This window comes from Brienomyrus brachyistius, chromosome 2, assembly GCF_023856365.1.
Source record: "Brienomyrus brachyistius isolate T26 chromosome 2, BBRACH_0.4, whole genome shotgun sequence".
Lineage (NCBI taxonomy): Eukaryota > Metazoa > Chordata > Actinopteri > Osteoglossiformes > Mormyridae > Brienomyrus > Brienomyrus brachyistius.
In genome coordinates this window covers 36785021-36806956 of record NC_064534.1, presented here as the reverse complement: position 1 = coordinate 36806956, position 21936 = coordinate 36785021, and the positions used below count along the sequence as shown (strand labels likewise).

Below are 21936 nucleotides of genomic sequence, written 5' to 3'. Positions count from 1 at the left end.
GTTCTTTTAAATACAGCTTTTAGCAAGTTTTGAAAGGAGAAGAGCAGAACTTGCTATGCCAATAATATCGAGTCTTCTGTGGCAAAGTGGTTTTTGCATAGAAAACAAAGCGGTCAGTTGAAGAGGAATAATTTCAGTACTTTGTTTAAAACTGTGTGTAAAAAGCTGTCTCTTTATCATTAACAATAAGTTGTAAAACGTGAATGGGGAGTGACAGTCTTCAAGTTTGTGAGAAGATCGCGCCCTGGTGGAATAAAGGCACGAACAGCTTACAGCACCTAGAATTACCAGGAAGTATTTAGAGTAAAACGGTTTCTAAAAGCTGGCTTTATGAAAGAGAGAAAAAAAATATATATATAAAATAGTAAAATGAAAGGGGAGTGCTAGATTTATATTAATCTTGAAGTGGAGCGCCCCCTGTATAAAGTAAAAGTGAGAAAAGCTTACAGCACCTGGTATGCCCAGGATGTCTCCCATCTAAGTACTAACCAGACCCTACCTTGCTTGGCTTCCGAGATCAGATGAGATCGGGCGTGTTCAGGGTGGTATGGCCGTAAGCGAGAGATGCTACCAAAAACAGCCCTTTTGCATTACACGCCTCTATACATGCCAGTTGGTCCCATTGGATCCTACTAATGTTCTTTTTTTTTTTTTTATCTGACTCACACTGCAGCTCCACCATCCAATCGGCAGCGCCGGACCCACACCAAACATTCACCAAACTACTCAGCCGGCAGCCTACCACAATTATTCCATTCTTTCCGCATCCGCACACTTCCTTCTTTTTAACTCCTTTTCACTACCGCACAGGTTAATCGCCGCACGTCCCCCGCCGGCAAACATTACTCCTTTGCCTACTGCATGCAGGCTTCTCTTAACGACCCTCTGTTATCAACTCCGCTAACAGCCACAAAATCTCCGCCGCACGAAGCCCACTGGTAGCTGCTGAATCACATGCTTCCCCAAAACGTCGCGCTGTCAGAACACTGGGAGCTACACACACCAACAAGTCCATACTGCAGGCTGCAGCCAGAACAATTTTCTACATTCAAACATCGACGGCCTCTTCTCTCTAAAAATTCACCAGACCGCTTCTACCACCAGCAAAGAAGTTTCCATCCCTAATTCCTCTGTGATTCCCACTAACCTAAACATTAAGCTGGCATTGAAGGGTGTGAATTACCCCGGCCAATCTGTTCTTTTAAATACAGCTTTTAGCAAGTTTTGAAAGGAGAAGAGCAGAACTTGCTATGCCAATAATATCGAGTCTTCTGTGGCGAAGTGGTTTTTGCATAGAAAACAAAGCGGTCAGTTGAAGAGGAATAATATCAGTACTTTGTTTAAAACTGTGTGTAAAAAGCTGTCTCTTTATCATTAACAATAAGTTGTAAAACGTGAATGGGGAGTGACAGTCTTCAAGTTTGTGAGAAGATCGCGCCCTGGTGGAATAAAGGCACGAACAGCTTACAGCACCTAGAATTACCAGGAAGTATTTAGAGTAAAACGGTTTCTAAAAGCTGGCTTTATGAAAGAGAGAAAAAAAATATATATATAAAATAGTAAAATGGAAGGGGAGTGCTAGATTTATATTAATCGTGAAGTGGAGCGCCCCCTGTATAAAGTAAAAGTGAGAAAAGCTTACAGCACCTGGTATGCCCAGGAGGTCTCCCATCCAAGTACTAACCAGACCCTACCTTGCTTGGCTTCCGAGATCAGATGAGATCGGGCGTGTTCAGGGTGGTATGGCCGTAAGCGAGAGATGCTACCAAAAACAGCCCTTTTGCATTACACGCCTCTATACATGCCAGTTGGTCCCATTGGATCCTACTAATGTTCTTTTTTTTTTTTTATCTGACTCACACTGCAGCCCCACTATCCAATCGGCAGCGCCGGACCCACACCAAACATTCACCAAACTACTCAGCCGGCAGCCTACCACAATTATTCCATTCTTTCCGCATCCGCACACTTCCTTCTTTTTAACTCCTTTTCACTACCGCACAGGTTAATCGCCGCACGTCCACCGCCGGCAAACATTACTCCTTTGCCTACTGCATGCAGGCTTCTCTTAACGACCCTCTGTTATCAACTCCGCTAACAGCCACAAAATCTCCGCTGCACGAAGCCCACTGGTAGCTGCTGAATCACATGCTTCCCCAAAACGTCGCGCTGTCAGAACACTGGGAGCTACACACACCAACAAGTCCATACTGCAGGCTGCAGCCAGAACAATTTTATACATTCAAACATCGACGGCCTCTTCTCTCTAAAAATTCACCAGACCGCTTCTACCACCAGCAAAGAAGTTTCCATCCCTAATTCCTCTGTGATTCCCACTAACCTAAACATTAAGCTGGCATTGAAGGGTGTGAATTACCCCGGCCAATCTGTTCTTTTAAATACAGCTTTTAGCAAGTTTTGAAAGGAGAAGAGCAGAACTTGCTATGCCAATAATATCGAGTCTTCTGTGGCAAAGTGGTTTTTGCATAGAAAACAAAGCGGTCTGTTGAAGAGGAATAATATCAGTACTTTGTTTAAAACTGTGTGTAAAAAGCTGTCTCTTTATCATTAACAATAAGTTGTAAAACGTGAATTGGGAGTGACAGTCTTCAAGTTTGTGAGAAGATCGCGCCCTGGTGGAATAAAGGCACGAACAGCTTACAGCACCTAGAATTACCAGGAAGTATTTAGAGTAAAACGGTTTCTAAAAGCTGGCTTTATGAAAGAGAGAAAAAAAATATATATATAAAATAGTAAAATGGAAGGGGAGTGCTAGATTTAAATTAATCGTGAAGTGGAGCGCCCCCTGTATAAAGTAAAAGTGAGAAAAGCTTACAGCACCTGGTATTCCCAGGAGGTCTCCCATCCAAGTACTAACCAGACCCTACCCTGATTGGCTTCCGAGATCGGATGAGATCAGGCGTGTTCAGGCGGGCATGGCCATAAGCGAGAGACGCTACCAAAAACAGCCCTTTTGCATTACACGCCTCTATACATGCCAGTTGGTCCCATTGGATCCTACTAATGTTTTTTTTTTTTTTTATCTGACTCACACTGCAGCCCCACCATCCAATCGGCAACGCCGGACCCACACCAAACATTCACCAAACTACTCAGCCGGCAGCCTACCACAATTATTCCATTCTTTCCGCATCCGCACACTTCCTTCTTTTTAACTCCTTTTCACTACCGCACAGGTTAATCGCCGCACGTCCCCCGCCGGCAAACATTACGCCTTTGCCTACTGCATGCAGGCTTCTCTTAACGACCCTCTGTTATCAACTCCGCTAACAGCCACAAAATCTCCGCCGCACGAAGCCCACTGGTAGCTGCTGAATCACATGCTTCCCCAAAACGTCGCGCTGTCAGAACACTGGGAGCTACACACACCAACAAGTCCATACTGCAGGCTGCAGCCAGAACAATTTTCTACATTCAAACATCGACGGCCTCTTCTCTCTAAAAATTCAGCAGACCGCTTCTACCACCAGCAAAGAAGTTTCCATCCCTAATTCCTCTGTGATTCCCACTAACCTAAACATTAAGCTGGCATTGAAGGGTGTGAATTACCCCGGCCAATCTGTTCTTTTAAATACAGCTTTTAGCAAGTTTTGAAAGGAGAAGAGCAGAACTTGCTATGCCAATAATATCGAGTCTTCTGTGGCGAAGTGGTTTTTGCATAAAAAACAAAGCGGTCAGTTGAAGAGGAATAATATCAGTACTTTGTTTAAAACTGTGTTTAAAAAGCTGTCTCTTTATCATTAACAATAAGTTGTAAAACGTGAATGGGGAGTGACAGTCTTCAAGTTTGTGAGAAGATCGCGCCCTGGTGGAATAAAGGCACGAACAGCTTACAGCACCTAGAATTACCAGGAAGTATTTAGAGTAAAACGGTTTCTAAAAGCTGCCTTTATGAATGAGAGAAAAAAAATATATATATATATAAAATAGTAAAATGGAAGGGGAGTGATAGATTTAAATTAATCGTGAAGTGGAGCGCCCCCTGTATAAAGTAAAAGTGAGAAAAGCTTACAGCACCTGGTATTCCCAGGTGGACTCCCATCCAAGTACTAACCAGACCCTACCCTGCTTAGCTTCCGAGATCAGACGAGATCGGGCCTGTTCAGGGTGGTATGGCCGAAAGCGAGAGATGCTACCAAAAACAGCCCTTTTGCATTACACGCGTCTATACATGCCAGTTAGTCCCATTGGATCCTACTCCTGTTTTTTTTTTTTTTTACCTGACTCACACTGCAGCCCCACCATCCAATCGGCAGCGCCGGACCCACACCAAACATTCACCAAACTACTCAGCCAGCAGCCTACCACAATTATTCCATTCTTTCCGCATCCGCACACTTCCTTCTTTTTAACTCCTTTTCACTACCGCACAGGTTAATCGCCGCACGTCCCCCGCCGGCAAACATTACTCCTTTGCCTACTGCATGTAGGCTTCTCTTAACGACCCTCTGTTATCAACTCCGCTAACAGCCACAAAATCTCCGCCGCACGAAGCCCACTGGTAGCTGCTGAATCACATGCTTCCCCAAAACGTCGCACTGTCAGAACACTGGGAGTTACACACACCAACAAGTCCATACTGCAGGCTGCAGCCAGAACAATTTTCTACATTCAAACATCGACGGCCTCTTCTCTCTAAAAATTCACCAGACCGCTTCTACCACCAGCAAAGAAGTTTCCATCCCTAATTCCTCTGTGATTCCCACTAACCTAAACATTAAGCTGGCATTGAAGGGTGTGAATTACCCCGGCCAATCTGTTCTTTTAAATACAGCTTTTAGCAAGTTTTGAAAGGAGAAGAGCAGAACTTGCTATGCCAATAATATCGAGTATTCTGTGGCGAAGTGGTTTTTGCATAGAAAACAAAGCGGTCAGTTGAAGAGGAAAAATATCAGTACTTTGTTTAAAACTGTGTGTAAAAAGCTGTCTCTTTATCATTAACAATAAGTTGTAAAACGTGAATGGGGAGTGACAGTCTTCAAGTTTGTGAGAAGATCGCGCCCTGGTGGAATAAAGGCACGAACAGCTTACAGCACCTAGAATTACCAGGAAGTGTTTAGAGTAAAACGGTTTCTAAAAGCTGCCTTTATGAATGAGAGAAAAAAAAAAATATATATATATAAAATAGTAAAATGGAAGGGGAGTGATAGATTTAAATTAATCGTGAAGTGGAGCGCCCCCTGTATAAAGTAAAAGTGAGAAAGGCTTACAGCGCCTGGTATTCCCAGGAGGTCTCCCATCCAAGTACTAACCAAACCCTACCCTGCTTGGCTTCCGAGATCAGACGAGATCGGGCGTGTTCAGGGTGGTATGGCCGTAAGCGAGAGATGCTACCAAAAACAGCCCTTTTGCATTACACGCGTCTATACATGCCAGTTAGTCCCATTGGATCCTACTCCTGGTTTTTTTTTTTTTTTTATCTGACTCACACTGCAGCCCCAATATCCAATCGGCAGCGCCGGACCCACACCAAACATTCACCAAACTACTCAGCCGGCAGCCTACCACAATTATTCCATTCTTTCCGCATCCGCACACTTCCTTCTTTTTAACTCCTTTTCACTACCGCACAGGTTAATCGCCGCATGTCCCCCGCCGGCAAACATTACTCCTTTGCCTACTGCATGCAGGCTTCTCTTAACGACCCTCTGTTATCAACTCCGCTAACAGCCACAAAATCTCCGCCGCACGAAGCCCACTGGTAGCTGCTGAATCACATGCTTCCCCAAAACGTCACGCTGTCAGAACACTGGGAGCTACACACACCAACAAGTCCATACTGCAGGCTGCAGCCAGAACAATTTTCTACATTCAAACATCGACGGCCTCTTCTCTCTAAAAATTCACCAGACCGCTTCTACCACCAGCAAAGAAGTTTCCATCCCTAATTCCTCTGTGATTCCCACTAACCTAAACATTAAGCTGGCATTGAAGGGTATGAATTACCCCGGCCAATCTGTTCTTTTAAATACAGCTTTTAGCAAGTTTTGAAAGGAGAAGAGCAGAACTTGCTATGCCAATAATATCGAGTCTTCTGTGGCGAAGTGGTTTTTGCATAGAAAACAAAGCGGTCAGTTGAAGAGGAATAATATCAGTACTTTGTTTAAAACTGTGTGTAAAAAGCTGTCTATTTATCATTAACAATAAGTTGTAAAACGTGAATGGGGAGTGACAGTCTTCAAGTTTGTGAGAAGATCGCGCCCTGGTGGAATAAAGGCACGAACAGCTTACAGCACCTAGAATTACCAGGAAGTATTTAGAGTAAAACGGTTTCTAAAAGCTGCCTTTATGAATGAGAGAAAAAAAAAAATATATATATATAAAATAGTAAAATGGAAGGGGAGTGCTAGATTTAAATTAATCGTGAAGTGGAGCGCCCCCTGTATAAAGTAAAAGTGAGAAAAGCTTACAGCACCTGGTATTCCCAGGAGGTCTCCCATCCAAGTACTAACCAGACCCTACCCTGATTGGCTTCCGAGATCGGATGAGATCAGGCGTGTTCAGGCGGGCATGGCCATAAGCGAGAGACGCTACCAAAAACAGCCCTTTTGCATTACACGCCTCTATACATGCCAGTTGGTCCCATTGGATCCTACTAATGTTTTTTTTTTTTTTATCTGACTCACACTGCAGCCCCACCATCCAATCGGCAACGCCGGACCCACACCAAACATTCACCAAACTACTCAGCCGGCAGCCTACCACAATTATTCCATTCTTTCCGCATCCGCACACTTCCTTCTTTTTAACTCCTTTTCACTACCGCACAGGTTAATCGCCGCACGTCCCCCGCCGGCAAACATTACGCCTTTGCCTACTGCATGCAGGCTTCTCTTAACGACCCTCTGTTATCAACTCCGCTAACAGCCACAAAATCTCCGCCGCACGAAGCCCACTGGTAGCTGCTGAATCACATGCTTCCCCAAAACGTCGCGCTGTCAGAACACTGGGAGCTACACACACCAACAAGTCCATACTGCAGGCTGCAGCCAGAACAATTTTCTACATTCAAACATCGACGGCCTCTTCTCTCTAAAAATTCAGCAGACCGCTTCTACCACCAGCAAAGAAGTTTCCATCCCTAATTCCTCTGTGATTCCCACTAACCTAAACATTAAGCTGGCATTGAAGGGTGTGAATTACCCCGGCCAATCTGTTCTTTTAAATACAGCTTTTAGCAAGTTTTGAAAGGAGAAGAGCAGAACTTGCTATGCCAATAATATCGAGTCTTCTGTGGCGAAGTGGTTTTTGCATAGAAAACAAAGCGGTCAGTTGAAGAGGAATAATATCAGTACTTTGTTTAAAACTGTGTGTAAAAAGCTGTCTCTTTATCATTAACAATAAGTTGTAAAACGTGAATGGGGAGTGACAGTCTTCAAGTTTGTGAGAAGATCGCGCCCTGGTGGAATAAAGGCACGAACAGCTTACAGCACCTAGAATTACCAGGAAGTATTTAGAGTGACTGTGATGGGCTGGCCCCCCATCCTGGGTTGTTCCCTGCCTCGTGCCCATTGATTCCGGGATAGGCTCCGGACCCCCCGCGACCCAATAGGATAAGCGGTTTGGAAAATGGATGGATGGATGGATATTTAGAGTAAAACGGTGTGTAAAAGCTGCCTTTATGAAAGAGAGAAAAATATATATATATATAAAATAGTAAAATGGAAGGGGAGTGATAGATTTAAATTAATCGTGAAGTGGAGCGCCCCCTGTATGAAGTAAAAGTGAGAAAAGCTTACATCACCTGGTATTCCCAGGAGGTCTCCCATCAAAGTACTAACCAGACCCTACCCTGCTTGGCTTCCGAGATCGGATGAGATCGGGCGTGTTCAGGGAGGTATGGCCATAAGCGAGAGACGTGACCAAAAACAGCCCTTTTGCATTACACGCGTCTATACATGCCAGTTAGTCCCATTGGATCCTACTCCTGTTTTTTTTTTTTTTTATCTGACTCACACTGCAGCACCATCATCCAATCGGCAGCGCCGGACCCACACCAAACATTCACCAAACTACTCAGCCGGTAGCCTACCACAATTATTCCATTCTTTCCGCATCCGCACACTTCCTTCTTTTTAACTCCTTTTCACTACCGCACAGGTTAATCGCCGCACGTCCCCCGCCGGCTAACATTACTCCTTTGCCTACTGCATGCAGGCTTCTCTTAACGACCCTCTGTTATCAACTCCGCTAACAGCCACAAAATCTCCGCCGCACGAAGCCCACTGGTAGCTGCTGAATCACATGCTTCCCCAAAACGTCACGCTGTCAGAACACTGGGAGCTACACACACCAACAAGTCCATAATGCAGGCTGCAGCCAGAACAATTTTCTACATTCAAACATCGACGGCCTCTTCTCTCTAAAAATTCACCAGACCGCTTCTACCACCAGCAAAGAAGTTTCCATCCCTAATTCCTCTGTGATTCCCACTAACCTAAACATTAAGCTGGCATTGAAGGGTGTGAATTACCCCGGCCAATCTGTTCTTTTAAATACAGCTTTTAGCAAGTTTTGAAAGGAGAAGAGCAGAACTTGCTATGCCAATAATATCGAGTCTTCTGTGGCGAAGTGGTTTTTGCATAGAAAACAAAGCGGTCAGTTGAAGAGGAATAATATCAGTACTTTGTTTAAAACTGTGTGTAAAAAGCTGTCTCTTTATCATTAACAATAAGTTGTAAAACGTGAATGGGGAGTGACAGTCTTCAAGTTTGTGAGAAGATCGCGCCCTGGTGGAATAAAGGCACGAAGAGCTTACAGCACCTAGAATTACCAGGAAGTATTTAGAGTAAAACGGTTTCTAAAAGCTGCCTTTATGAATGAGAGAAAAATATATATATATATATAAAATAGTAAAATGGAAGGGGAGTGATAGATTTAAATTAATCGTGAAGTGGAGCGCCCCCTGTATAAAGTAAAAGTGAGAAAAGCTTACAGCACCTGGTATTCCCAGGATGTGTCCCATCCAAGTACTAACCAGACCCTACCCTGCTTGGCTTCTGAGATCGGATGAGATCGGGTGTGTTCAGGGTGGTATGGCCATAAGCGAGAGACGCGACCAAAAACAGCCCTTTTGCATTACACGCGTCTATACATGCCAGTTAGTCCCATTGGAACCTACTCCTGGTTTTTTTTTTTTTTTTATCTGACTCACACTGCAGCACCACCATCCAATCGGCAGCGCCGGACCCACACCAAACATTCACCAAACTACTCAGCCGGCAGCCTACCCCAATTATTCCATTCTTTCCGCATCTGCACACTTCCTTCTTTTTAACTCCTTTTCACTACCGCACAGGTTAATCGCCGCACGTCCCCCGCCGGCAAACATTACTCCTTTGCCTACTGCATGCAGGCTTCTCTTAACGACTCTCTGTTATCAACTCCGCTAACAGCCACAAAATCTCCGCCGCACAAAGCCCACTGGTAGCTGCTGAATCACATGATTCCCCAAAACGTCGCGCTGTCAGAACACTGGGAGCTACACACACCAACAAGTCCATACTGCAGGCTGCAGCCAGAACTATTTTCTACATTCAAACATCGACGGCCTCTTCTCTCTAAAAATTCACCAGACCGCTTCTACCACCAGCAAAGAAGTTTCCATCCCTAATTCCTCTGTGATTCCCACTAACCTAAACATTAAGCTGGCATTGAAGGGTGTGAATTACCCCGGCCAATCTGTTCTTTTAAATACAGCTTTTAGCAAGTTTTGAAAGGAGAAGAGCAGAACTTGCTATGCCAATAATATCGAGTCTTCTGTGGCGAAGTGGTTTTTGCATAGAAAACAAAGCGGTCAGTTGAAGAGGAATAATATCAGTACTTTGTTTAAAACTGTGTGTAAAAAGCTGTCTCTTTATCATTAACAATAAGTTGTAAAACGTGAATGGGGAGTGACAGTCTTCAAGTTTGTGAGAAGATCGCGCCCTGGTGGAATAAAGGCACGAACAGCTTACAGCACCTAGAATTACCAGGAAGTATTTAGAGTAAAACGGTGTGTAAAAGCTGCCTTTATGAATGAGAGAAAAAAATATATATATATATAAAATAGTAAAATGGAAGGGGAGTGATAGATTTAAATTAATCGTGAAGTGGAGCGCCCCCTGTATAAAGTAAAAGTGAGAAAAGCTTACATCACCTGGTATTCCCCGGAGGTCTCCCATCAAAGTACTAACCAGACCCTACCCTGTTTGGCTTCCGAGATCGGATGAGATCGGGCGTGTTCAGGGAGGTATGGCCATAAGCGAGAGACGTGACCAAAAACAGCCCTTTTGCATTACACGCGTCTATACATGCCAGTTAGTCCCATTGGATCCTACTCCTGTTTTTTTTTTTTTTTATCTGACTCACACTGCAGCACCACCATCCAATCGGCAGCGCCGGACCCACACCAAACATTCACCAAACTACTCAGCCGGCAGCCTACCACAATTATTCCATTCTTTCCGCATCCGCACACTTCCTTCTTTTTAACTCCTTTTCACTACCGCACAGGTTAATCGCCGCACGTCCCCCGCCGGCAAACATTACTCCTTTGCCTACTGCATGCAGGCTTCTCTTAACGACCCTCTGTTATCAACTCCGCTAACAGCCACAAAATCTCCGCCGCACGAAGCCCACTGGTAGCTGCTGAATCACATGCTTCCCCAAAACGTCACGCTGTCAGAACACTGGGAGCTACACACACCAACAAGTCCATAATGCAGGCTGCAGCCAGAACAATTTTCTACATTCAAACATCGACGGCCTCTTCTCTCTAAAAATTCACCAGACCGCTTCTACCACCAGCAAAGAAGTTTCCATCCCTAATTCCTCTGTGATTCCCACTAACCTAAACATTAAGCTGGCATTGAAGGGTGTGAATTACCCCGGCCAATCTGTTCTTTTAAATACAGCTTTTAGCAAGTTTTGAAAGGTGAAGAGCAGAACTTGCTATGCCAATAATATCGAGTCTTCTGTGGCGAAGTGGTTTTTGCATAGAAAACAAAGCGGTCAGTTGAAGAGGAATAATATCAGTACTTTGTTTAAAACTGTGTGTAAAAAGCTGTCTCTTTATCATTAACAATAAGTTGTAAAACGTGAATGGGGAGTGACAGTCTTCAAGTTTATGAGAAGATCGCGCCCTGGTGGAATAAAGGCACGAACAGCTTACAGCACCTAGAATTACCAGGAAGTATTTAGAGTGACTGTGATGGGCTGGCCCCCCATCCTGGGTTGTTCCCTGCCTCGTGCCCATTGATTCCGGAATAGGCTCCGGACCCCCCGCGACCCAATAGGATAAGCGGTTTGGAAAATGGATGGATGGATGGATATTTAGAGTAAAACGGTGTGTAAAAGCTGCCTTTATGAAAGAGAGAAAAATATATATATATATAAAATAGTAAAATGGAAGGGGAGTGATAGATTTAAATTAATCGTGAAGTGGAGCGCCCCCTGTATAAAGTAAAAGTGAGAAAAGCTTACATCACCTGGTATTCCCAGGAGGTCTGCCATCAAAGTACTAACCAGACCCTACCCTGCTTGGCTTCCGAGATCGGATGAGATCGGGCGTGTTCAGGGAGGTATGGCCATAAGCGAGAGACGTGACCAAAAACAGCCCTTTTGCATTACACGCGTCTATACATGCCAGTTAGTCCCATTGGATCCTACTCCTGGTTTTTTTTTTTTTATCTGACTCACACTGCAGCACCACCATCCAATCGGCAGCGCCGGACCCACACCAAACATTTACCAAACTACTCAGCCGGCAGCCTACCACAATTATTCCATTCTTTCCGCATCCGCACACTTCCTTCTTTTTAACTCCTTTTCACTACCGCACAGGTTAATCGCCGCACGTCCCCCGCCGGCAAACATTACTCCTTTGCCTACTGCATGCAGGCTTCTCTTAACGACCCTCTGTTATCAACTCCGCTAACAGCCACAAAATCTCCGCCGCACGAAGCCCACTGGTAGCTGAGGAATCACATGCTTCCCCAAAACGTCGCGCTGTCAGAACACTGGGAGCTACACACACCAACAAGTCCATACTGCAGGCTGCAGCCAGAACAATTTTCTACATTCAAACATCGACGGCCTCTTCTCTCTAAAAATTCACCAGACCGCTTCTACCACCAGCAAAGAAGTTTCCATCCCTAATTCCTCTGTGATTCCCACTAACCTAAACATTAAGCTGGCATTGAAGGGTGTGAATTACCCCGGCCAATCTGTTCTTTTAAATACAGCTTTTAGCAAGTTTTGAAAGGAGGAGAAGAGCAGACCTTGCTATGCCAATAATATCGAGTCTTCTGTGGCGAAGTGGTTTTTGCATAGAAAACAAAGCGGTCAGTTGAAGAGGAATAATATCAGTACTTTGTTTAAAACTGTGTGTAAAAAGCTGTCTCTTTATCATTAACAATAAGTTGTAAAACGTGAATGGGGAGTGACAGTCTTCAAGTTTGTGAGAAGATCGCGCCCTGGTGGAATAAAGGCACGAAGAGCTTACAGCACCTAGAATTACCAGGAAGTATTTAGAGTAAAACGGTTTCTAAAAGCTGCCTTTATGAATGAGAGAAAAATATATATATATATAAAATAGTAAAATGGAAGGGGAGTGATAGATTTAAATTAATCGTGAAGTGGAGCGCCCCCTGTATAAAGTAAAAGTGAGAAAAGCTTACAGCACCTGGTATTCCCAGGATGTGTCCCATCCAAGTACTAACCAGACCCTACCCTGCTTGGCTTCTGAGATCGGATGAGATCGGGTGTGTTCAGGGTGGTATGGCCATAAGCGAGAGACGCGACCAAAAACAGCCCTTTTGCATTACACGCGTCTATACATGCCAGTTAGTCCCATTGGATCCTACTCCTGGTTTTTTTTTTTTTTTTATCTGACTCACACTGCAGCACCACCATCCAATCGGCAGCGCCGGACCCACACCAAACATTCACCAAACTACTCAGCCGGCAGCCTACCACAATTATTCCATTCTTTCCGCATCTGCACACTTCCTTCTTTTTAACTCCTTTTCACTACCGCACAGGTTAATCGCCGCACGTCCCCCGCCAGCAAACATTACTCCTTTGCCTACTGCATGCAGGCTTCTCTTAACGACCCTCTGTTATCAACTCCGCTAACAGCCACAAAATCTCCGCCGCACAAAGCCCACTGGTAGCTGCTGAATCACATGATTCCCCAAAACGTCGCGCTGTCAGAACACTGGGAGCTACACACACCAACAAGTCCATACTGCAGGCTGCAGCCAGAACTATTTTCTACATTCAAACATCGACGGCCTCTTCTCTCTAAAAATTCACCAGACCGCTTCTACCACCAGCAAAGAAGTTTCCATCCCTAATTCCTCTGTGATTCCCACTAACCTAAACATTAAGCTGGCATTGAAGGGTGTGAATTACCCCGGCCAATCTGTTCTTTTAAATACAGCTTTTAGCAAGTTTTGAAAGGAGAAGAGCAGAACTTGCTATGCCAATAATATCGAGTCTTCTGTGGCGAAGTGGTTTTTGCATAGAAAACAAAGCGGTCAGTTGAAGAGGAATAATATCAGTACTTTGTTTAAAACTGTGTGTAAAAAGCTGTCTCTTTATCATTAACAATAAGTTGTAAAACGTGAATGGGGAGTGACAGTCTTCAAGTTTGTGAGAAGATCGCGCCCTGGTGGAATAAAGGCACGAACAGCTTACAGCACCTAGAATTACCAGGAAGTATTTAGAGTAAAACGGTTTCTAAAAGCTGCCTTTATGAATGAGAGAAAAATATATATATATATATAAAATAGTAAAATGGAAGGGGAGTGATAGATTTAAATTAATCGTGAAGTGGAGCGCCCCCTGTATAAAGTAAAAGTGAGAAAAGCTTACAGCACCTGGTATTCCCAGGTGGTCTCCCAACCAAGTACTAACCAGACCCTACCCTGCTTAGCTTCTGAGATCAGACGAGATCGGGCGTGTTCAGGGTGGTATGGTCATAAGCGAGAGACGCTACCAAAAACAGTCCTTTTGCATTACACGCGTCTATACATGCCAGTTAGTCCCATTGGATCCTACTCCTGGTTTTTCTTTTTTTTTTTATCTGACTCACACTGCAGCACCACCATCCAATCGGCAGCGCCGGACCCACACCAAACATTCACCAAACTACTCAGCCGGCAGCCTACCACAATTATTCCATTCTTTCCGCATCCGCACACTTCCTTCTTTTTAACTCCTTTTCACTACCGCACAGGTTAATCGCCGCACGTCCCACGCCGGCAAACATTACTCCTTTGCCTACTGCATGTAGGCTTCTCTTAACGACCCTCTGTTATCAACTCCGCGAACAGCCACAAAATCTCCGCCGCACGAAGCCCACTGGTAGCTGCTGAATCACATGCTTCCCCAAAACGTCGCGCTGTCAGAACACTGGGAGCTACACACACCAACAAGTCCATACTGCAGGCTGCAGCCAGAACAATTTTCTACATTCAAACATCGACGGCCTCTTCTCTCTAAAAATTCACCAGACCGCTTCTACCACCAGCAAAGAAGTTTCCATCCCTAATTCCTCTGTGATTCCCACTAACCTAAACATTAAGCTGGCATTGAAGGGTGTGAATTACCCCGGCCAATCTGTTCTTTTAAATACAGCTTTTAGCAAGTTTTGAAAGGAGAAGAGCAGAACTTGCTATGCCAATAATATCGAGTCTTCTGTGGCGAAGTGGTTTTTGCATAGAAAACAAAGCGGTCAGTTGAAGAGGAATAATATCAGTACTTTGTTTAAAACTGTGTGTAAAAAGCTGTCTCTTTATCATTAACAATAAGTTGTAAAACGTGAATGGGGAGTGACAGTCTTCAAGTTTGTGAGAAGATCGCGCCCTAGTGGAATAAAGGCACGAACAGCTTACAGCACCTAGAATTACCAGGAAGTATTTAGAGTAAAACGGTTTCTAAAAGCTGCCTTTATGAATGAGAGAAAAAAAAAATATATATATATAAAATAGTAAAATGGAAGGGGAGTGATAGATTTAAATTAATCGTGAAGTGGAGCGCCCCCTGTATAAAGTAAAAGTGAGAAAGGCTTACAGCACCTGGTATTCCCAGGAGGTCTCCCATCCAAGTACTAACCAGACCCTACCCTGCTTAGTTTCCAAGATCAGACGAGATCGGGCGTGTTCAGGGTGGTATGGCCGTAAGCGAGAGATGCTACCAAAAACAGCCCTTTTGCATTACACGCGTCTATACATGCCAGTTAGTCCCATTGGATCCTACTCCTGGTTTTTTTTTTTTTTTTATCTGACTCACACTGCAGCCCCACCATCCAATCGGCAGCGCCGGACCCACACCAAACATTCACCAAACTACTCAGCCGGCAGCCTACCACAATTATTCCATTCTTTCCGCATCCGCACACTTCCTTCTTTTTAACTCCTTTTCACTACCGCACAGGTTTATCGCCGCATGTCCCCCGCCGGCAAACATTACTCCTTTGCCTACTGCATGCAGGCTTCTCTTAACGACCCTCTGTTATCAACTCCGCTAACAGCCACAAAATCTCCGCCGCACGAAGCCCACTGGTAGCTGCTGAATCACATGCTTCCCCAAAACGTCGCGCTGTCAGAACACTGGGAGCTACACACACCAACAAGTCCATACTGCAGGCTGCAGCCAGAACAATTTTCTACATTCAAACATCGACGGCCTCTTCTCTCTAAAAATTCACCAGACCGCTTCTACCACCAGCAAAGAAGTTTCCATCCCTAATTCCTCTGTGATTCCCACTAACCTAAACATTAAGCTGGCATTGAAGGGTGTGAATTACCCCGGCCAATCTGTTCTTTTAAATACAGCTTTTAGCAAGTTTTGAAAGGAGAAGAGCAGAACTTGCTATGCCAATAATATCGAGTCTTCTGTGGCGAAGTGGTTTTTGCATAGAAAACAAAGCGGTCAGTTGAAGAGGAATAATATCAGTACTTTGTTTAAAACTGTGTGTAAAAAGCTGTCTCTTTATCATTAACAATAAGTTGTAAAACGTGAATGGGGAGTGACAGTCTTCAAGTTTGTGAGAAGATCGCGCCCTGGTGGAATAAAGGCACGAACAGCTTACAGCACCTAGAATTACCAGGAAGTATTTAGAGTAAAACGGTTTCTAAAAGCTGCCTTTATGAATGAGAGAAAAATATATATATATATATATATAAAATAGTAAAATGGAAGGGGAGTGATAGATTTAAATTAATCGTGAAGTGGAGCGCCCCCTGTATAAAGTAAAAGTGAGAAAAGCTTACAGCACCTGGTATTCCCAGGTGGTCTTCCATTCAAGTACTAACCAGACCCTACCCTGCTTAGCTTCCGAGATCAGACGAGATCGGGCGTGTTCAGGGTGGTATGGCCGTAAGTGAGAGATGCTACCAAAAACAGCCCTTTTGCATTACACGCGTCTATACATGCCAGTTAGTCCCATTGGATCCTACTCCTGTTTTTTTTTTTTTTTTATCTGACTCACACTGCAGCACCACCATCCAATCGGCAGCGCCGGACCCACACCAAACATTCACCAAACTACTCAGCCAGCAGCCTACCACAATTATTCCATTCTTTCCGCATCCGCACACTTCCTTCTTTTTAACTCCTTTTCACTACCGCACAGGTTAATCGCCGCACGTCCCCCGCCGGCAAACATTACTCCTTTGCCTACTGCATGCAGGCTTCTCTTAACGACCCTCTGTTATCAACTCCGCTAACAGCCACAAAATCTCCGCCGCACGAAGCCCACTGGTAGCTGCTGAATCACATGCTTCCCCAAAACGTCACGCTGTCAGAACACTGGGAGCTACACACACCAACAAGTCCATACTGCAGGCTGCAGCCAGAACAATTTTCTACATTCAAACATCGACGGCCTCTTCTCTCTAAAAATTCACCAGACCGCTTCTACCACCAGCAAAGAAGTTTCCATCCCTAATTCCTCTGTGACTCCCACTAACCTAAACATTAAGCTGGCATTGAAGGGTGTGAATTACCCCGGCCAATCTGTTCTTTTAAATACAGCTTTTAGCAAGTTTTGAAAGGAGAAGAGCAGAACTTGCTATGCCAATAATATCGAGTCTTCTGTGGCGAAGTGGTTTTTGCATAGAAAACAAAGCGGTCAGTTGAAGAGGAATAATATCAGTACTTTGTTTAAAACTGTGTGTAAAAAGCTGTCTCTTTATCATTAACAATAAGTTGTAAAACGTGAATGGGGAGTGACAGTCTTCAAGTTTGTGAGAAGATCGCGCCCTGGTGGAATAAAGCCACGAACAGCTTACAGCACCTTGAATTACCAGGAAGTATTTTGAGTAAAACGGTGTGTAAAAGCTACCTTTATGAATGAGAGAAAAAAAAAATATATATATATATATAAAATAGTAAAATGGAAGGGGAGTGATAGATTTAAATTAATCGTGAAGTGGAGCGCCCCCCGTTTAAAGTAAAAGTGAGAAAAGCTTACAGCACCTGGTATTCCCAGGTGGTCTCCCATCCAAGTACTAACCAGACCCTACCCTGCTTAGCTTCCGAGATCAGACGAGATCAGGCTTGTTTAGGGTGGTATGGCCGTAAGCGAGAGATGCTACCAAAAACAGCCCTTTTGCATTACACGCCTCTATACATGCCAGTTGGTCCCATTGGATCCTACTAATGTTCTTTTTTTTTTTTTATCTGACTCACACTGTAGCCCCACCATCCAATCGGCAGCGCCGGACCCACACCAAACATTCACCAAACTACTCAGCCAGCAGCCTACCACAATTATTCCATTCTTTCCGCATCCGCACACTTCCTTCTTTTTAACTCCTTTTCACTACCGCACAGGTTAATCGCCGCACGTCCCCCGCCGGCAAACATTACTCCTTTGCCTACTGCATGCAGGCTTCTCTTAACGACCCTCTGTTATCAACTCCGCTAACAGCCACAAAATCTCCGCCGCACGAAACCCACTGGTAGCTGCTGAATCACATGCTTCCCCAAAACGTCACGCTGTCAGAACACTGGGAGCTACACACACCAACAAGTCTATACTGCAGGCTGCAGCCAGAACAATTTTCTACATTCAAACATCGACGGCCTCTTCTCTCTAAAAATTCACCAGACCGCTTCTACCACCAGCAAAGAAGTTTCCATCCCTAATTCCTCTGTGACTCCCACTAACCTAAACATTAAGCTGGCATTGAAGGGTGTGAATTACCCCGGCCAATCTGTTCTTTTAAATACAGCTTTTAGCAAGTTTTGAAAGGAGAAGAGCAGAACTTGCTATGCCAATAATATCGAGTCTTCTGTGGCGAAGTGGTTTTTGCATAGAAAACAAAGCGGTCAGTTGAAGAGGAATAATATCAGTACTTTGTTTAAAACTGTGTGTAAAAAGCTGTCTCTTTATCATTAACAATAAGTTGTAAAATGTGAATGGGGAGTGACAGTCTTCAAGTTTGTGAGAAGATCGCGCCCTGGTGGAATAAAGCCACGAACAGCTTACAGCACCTTGAATTACCAGGAAGTATTTTGAGTAAAACGGTGTGTAAAAGCTACCTTTATGAATGAGAGAAAAAAAAAAATATATATATATATATAAAATAGTAAAATGGAAGGGGAGTGATAGATTTAAATTAATCGTGAAGTGGAGCGCCCCCCGTTTAAAGTAAAAGTGAGAAAAGCTTACAGCACCTGGTATTCCCAGGTGGTCTCCCATCCAAGTACTAACCAGACCCTACGCTTCTTAGCTTCCGAGATCAGACGAGATCAGGCGTGTTTAGGGTGGTATGGCCGTAAGCGAGAGATGCTACCAAAAACAGCCCTTTTGCATTACACGCCTCTATACATGCCAGTTGGTCCCATTGGATCCTACTAATGTTCTTTTTTTTTTTTTATCTGACTCACACTGCAGCCCCACCATCCAATCGGCAGCGCCGGACCCACACCAAACATTCACCAAACTACTCAGCCAGCAGCCTACCACAATTATTCCATTCTTTCCGCATCCGCACACTTCCTTCTTTTTAACTCCTTTTCACTACCGCACAGGTTAATCGCCGCACGTCCCCCGCCGGCAAACATTACTCCTTTGCCTACTGCATGCAGGCTTCTCTTAACGACCCTCTGTTATCAACTCCGCTAACAGCCACAAAATCTCCACCGCACGGAACCCACTGGTAGCTGCTGAATCACATGCTTCCCCAAAACGTCACGCTGTCAGAACACTGGGAGCTACACACACCAACAAGTCTATACTGCAGGCTGCAGCCAGAACAATTTTCTACATTCAAACATCGACGGCCTCTTCTCTCTAAAAATTCACCAGACCGCTTCTACCACCAGCAAAGAAGTTTCCATCCCTAATTCCTCTGTGACTCCCACTAACCTAAACATTAAGCTGGCATTGAAGGGTGTGAATTACCCCGGCCAATCTGTTCTTTTAAATACAGCTTTTAGCAAGTTTTGAAAGGAGAAGAGCAGAACTTGCTATGCCAATAATATCGAGTCTTCTGTGGCGAAGTGGTTTTTGCATAGAAAACAAAGCGGTCAGTTGAAGAGGAATAATATCAGTACTTTGTTTAAAACTGTGTGTAAAAAGCTGTCTCTTTATCATTAACAATAAGTTGTAAAACGTGAATGGGGAGTGACAGTCTTCAAGTTTGTGAGAAGATCGCGCCCTGGTGGAATAAAGGCACGAACAGCTTACAGCACCTAGAATTACCAGGAAGTATTTAGAGTAAAACGGTGTGTAAAAGCTACCTTTATGAATGAGAGAAAAATATATATATATATAAAATAGTAAAATGGAAGGGGAGTGATAGATTTAAATTAATCGTGAAGTGGAGCGCCCCCTGTATAAAGTAAAAGTGAGAAAAGCTTACATCACCTGGTATTCCCAGGAGGTCTCCCATCAAAGTACTAACCAGACCCTACCCTGCTTGGCTTCCGAGATCGGATGAGATCGGGCGTGTTCAGGGAGGTATGGCCATAAGCGAGAGACGTGACCAAAAACAGCCCTTTTGCATTACACGCGTCTATACATGCCAGTTAGTCCCATTGGATCCTACTCCTGTTTTTTTTTTTTTTTATCTGACTCACACTGCAGCACCATCATCCAATCGGCAGCGCCGGACCCACACCAAACATTCACCAAACTACTCAGCCGGTAGCCTACCACAATTATTCCATTCTTTCCGCATCCGCACACTTCCTTCTTTTTAACTCCTTTTCACTACCGCACAGGTTAATCGCCGCACGTCCCCCGCCGGCTAACATTACTCCTTTGCCTACTGCATGCAGGCTTCTCTTAACGACCCTCTGTTATCAACTCCGCTAACAGCCACAAAATCTCCGCCGCACGAAGCCCACTGGTAGCTGCTGAATCACATGCTTCCCCAAAACGTCACGCTGTCAGAACACTGGGAGCTACACACACCAACAAGTCCATAATGCAGGCTGCAGCCAGAACAATTTTCTACATTCAAACATCGACGGCCTCTTCTCTCTAAAAATTCACCAGACCGCTTCTACCACCAGCAAAGAAGTTTCCATCCCTAATTCCTCTGTGATTCCCACTAACCTAAACATTAAGCTGGCATTGAAGGGTGTGAATTACCCCGGCCAATCTGTTCTTTTAAATACAGCTTTTAGCAAGTTTTGAAAGGAGAAGAGCAGAACTTGCTATGCCAATAATATCGAGTCTTCTGTGGCGAAGTGGTTTTTGCATAGAAAACAAAGCGGTCAGTTGAAGAGGAATAATATCAGTACTTTGTTTAAAACTGTGTGTAAAAAGCTGTCTCTTTATCATTAACAATAAGTTGTAAAACGTGAATGGGGAGTGACAGTCTTCAAGTTTGTGAGAAGATCGCGCCCTGGTGGAATAAAGGCACGAAGAGCTTACAGCACCTAGAATTACCAGGAAGTATTTAGAGTAAAACGGTTTCTAAAAGCTGCCTTTATGAATGAGAGAAAAATATATATATATATATAAAATAGTAAAATGGAAGGGGAGTGATAGATTTAAATTAATCGTGAAGTGGAGCGCCCCCTGTATAAAGTAAAAGTGAGAAAAGCTTACAGCACCTGGTATTCCCAGGATGTGTCCCATCCAAGTACTAACCAGACCCTACCCTGCTTGGCTTCTGAGATCGGATGAGATCGGGTGTGTTCAGGGTGGTATGGCCATAAGCGAGAGACGCGACCAAAAACAGCCCTTTTGCATTACACGCGTCTATACATGCCAGTTAGTCCCATTGGAACCTACTCCTGGTTTTTTTTTTTTTTTTATCTGACTCACACTGCAGCACCACCATCCAATCGGCAGCGCCGGACCCACACCAAACATTCACCAAACTACTCAGCCGGCAGCCTACCCCAATTATTCCATTCTTTCCGCATCTGCACACTTCCTTCTTTTTAACTCCTTTTCACTACCGCACAGGTTAATCGCCGCACGTCCCCCGCCGGCAAACATTACTCCTTTGCCTACTGCATGCAGGCTTCTCTTAACGACTCTCTGTTATCAACTCCGCTAACAGCCACAAAATCTCCGCCGCACAAAGCCCACTGGTAGCTGCTGAATCACATGATTCCCCAAAACGTCGCGCTGTCAGAACACTGGGAGCTACACACACCAACAAGTCCATACTGCAGGCTGCAGCCAGAACTATTTTCTACATTCAAACATCGACGGCCTCTTCTCTCTAAAAATTCACCAGACCGCTTCTACCACCAGCAAAGAAGTTTCCATCCCTAATTCCTCTGTGATTCCCACTAACCTAAACATTAAGCTGGCATTGAAGGGTGTGAATTACCCCGGCCAATCTGTTCTTTTAAATACAGCTTTTAGCAAGTTTTGAAAGGAGAAGAGCAGAACTTGCTATGCCAATAATATCGAGTCTTCTGTGGCGAAGTGGTTTTTGCATAGAAAACAAAGCG

At 44.4% G+C, this 21936-nt stretch overlaps 18 non-coding genes across 18 annotated transcripts; all 18 read right to left on the bottom strand.

Annotated features, from left to right (window-relative positions):
- Positions 1 to 440: 440 nt before the first annotated feature.
- LOC125731198 (5S ribosomal RNA) lies at positions 441 to 559 on the bottom strand. Its single transcript, XR_007391480.1, has one exon. It is a non-coding gene; the product is annotated as a 5S ribosomal RNA (ribosomal RNA).
- A 1076-nt stretch (positions 560 to 1635) lies between these two features.
- LOC125735923 (5S ribosomal RNA) lies at positions 1636 to 1754 on the bottom strand. The gene has a single exon (XR_007395208.1). It is a non-coding gene; the product is annotated as a 5S ribosomal RNA (ribosomal RNA).
- A 1075-nt stretch (positions 1755 to 2829) lies between these two features.
- On the bottom strand, positions 2830 to 2948 carry LOC125731164 (5S ribosomal RNA). Its single transcript, XR_007391447.1, has one exon. It is a non-coding gene; the product is annotated as a 5S ribosomal RNA (ribosomal RNA).
- Positions 2949 to 4026: 1078 nt separating this feature from the next.
- Positions 4027 to 4145, bottom strand: LOC125736527 (5S ribosomal RNA). The gene has a single exon (XR_007395805.1). It is a non-coding gene; the product is annotated as a 5S ribosomal RNA (ribosomal RNA).
- Positions 4146 to 5224: 1079 nt separating this feature from the next.
- LOC125734574 (5S ribosomal RNA) lies at positions 5225 to 5343 on the bottom strand. The gene has a single exon (XR_007393881.1). It is a non-coding gene; the product is annotated as a 5S ribosomal RNA (ribosomal RNA).
- Positions 5344 to 6424: 1081 nt separating this feature from the next.
- LOC125731163 (5S ribosomal RNA) lies at positions 6425 to 6543 on the bottom strand. The gene has a single exon (XR_007391446.1). It is a non-coding gene; the product is annotated as a 5S ribosomal RNA (ribosomal RNA).
- Positions 6544 to 7753: 1210 nt separating this feature from the next.
- LOC125735415 (5S ribosomal RNA) lies at positions 7754 to 7872 on the bottom strand. Its single transcript, XR_007394711.1, has one exon. It is a non-coding gene; the product is annotated as a 5S ribosomal RNA (ribosomal RNA).
- Positions 7873 to 8949: 1077 nt separating this feature from the next.
- LOC125729325 (5S ribosomal RNA) lies at positions 8950 to 9068 on the bottom strand. Its single transcript, XR_007389775.1, has one exon. It is a non-coding gene; the product is annotated as a 5S ribosomal RNA (ribosomal RNA).
- Positions 9069 to 10147: 1079 nt separating this feature from the next.
- LOC125737106 (5S ribosomal RNA) lies at positions 10148 to 10266 on the bottom strand. The gene has a single exon (XR_007396373.1). It is a non-coding gene; the product is annotated as a 5S ribosomal RNA (ribosomal RNA).
- Positions 10267 to 11477: 1211 nt separating this feature from the next.
- On the bottom strand, positions 11478 to 11596 carry LOC125736844 (5S ribosomal RNA). Its single transcript, XR_007396112.1, has one exon. It is a non-coding gene; the product is annotated as a 5S ribosomal RNA (ribosomal RNA).
- Positions 11597 to 12673: 1077 nt separating this feature from the next.
- Positions 12674 to 12792, bottom strand: LOC125729314 (5S ribosomal RNA). The gene has a single exon (XR_007389765.1). It is a non-coding gene; the product is annotated as a 5S ribosomal RNA (ribosomal RNA).
- Positions 12793 to 13871: 1079 nt separating this feature from the next.
- LOC125736620 (5S ribosomal RNA) lies at positions 13872 to 13990 on the bottom strand. The gene has a single exon (XR_007395895.1). It is a non-coding gene; the product is annotated as a 5S ribosomal RNA (ribosomal RNA).
- A 1081-nt stretch (positions 13991 to 15071) lies between these two features.
- On the bottom strand, positions 15072 to 15190 carry LOC125735096 (5S ribosomal RNA). Its single transcript, XR_007394395.1, has one exon. It is a non-coding gene; the product is annotated as a 5S ribosomal RNA (ribosomal RNA).
- A 1083-nt stretch (positions 15191 to 16273) lies between these two features.
- LOC125735295 (5S ribosomal RNA) lies at positions 16274 to 16392 on the bottom strand. The gene has a single exon (XR_007394592.1). It is a non-coding gene; the product is annotated as a 5S ribosomal RNA (ribosomal RNA).
- Positions 16393 to 17475: 1083 nt separating this feature from the next.
- On the bottom strand, positions 17476 to 17594 carry LOC125736438 (5S ribosomal RNA). The gene has a single exon (XR_007395716.1). It is a non-coding gene; the product is annotated as a 5S ribosomal RNA (ribosomal RNA).
- A 1084-nt stretch (positions 17595 to 18678) lies between these two features.
- LOC125736842 (5S ribosomal RNA) lies at positions 18679 to 18797 on the bottom strand. The gene has a single exon (XR_007396110.1). It is a non-coding gene; the product is annotated as a 5S ribosomal RNA (ribosomal RNA).
- Positions 18798 to 19873: 1076 nt separating this feature from the next.
- LOC125735414 (5S ribosomal RNA) lies at positions 19874 to 19992 on the bottom strand. The gene has a single exon (XR_007394710.1). It is a non-coding gene; the product is annotated as a 5S ribosomal RNA (ribosomal RNA).
- Positions 19993 to 21069: 1077 nt separating this feature from the next.
- Positions 21070 to 21188, bottom strand: LOC125729303 (5S ribosomal RNA). The gene has a single exon (XR_007389755.1). It is a non-coding gene; the product is annotated as a 5S ribosomal RNA (ribosomal RNA).
- Positions 21189 to 21936: the final 748 nt, after the last annotated feature.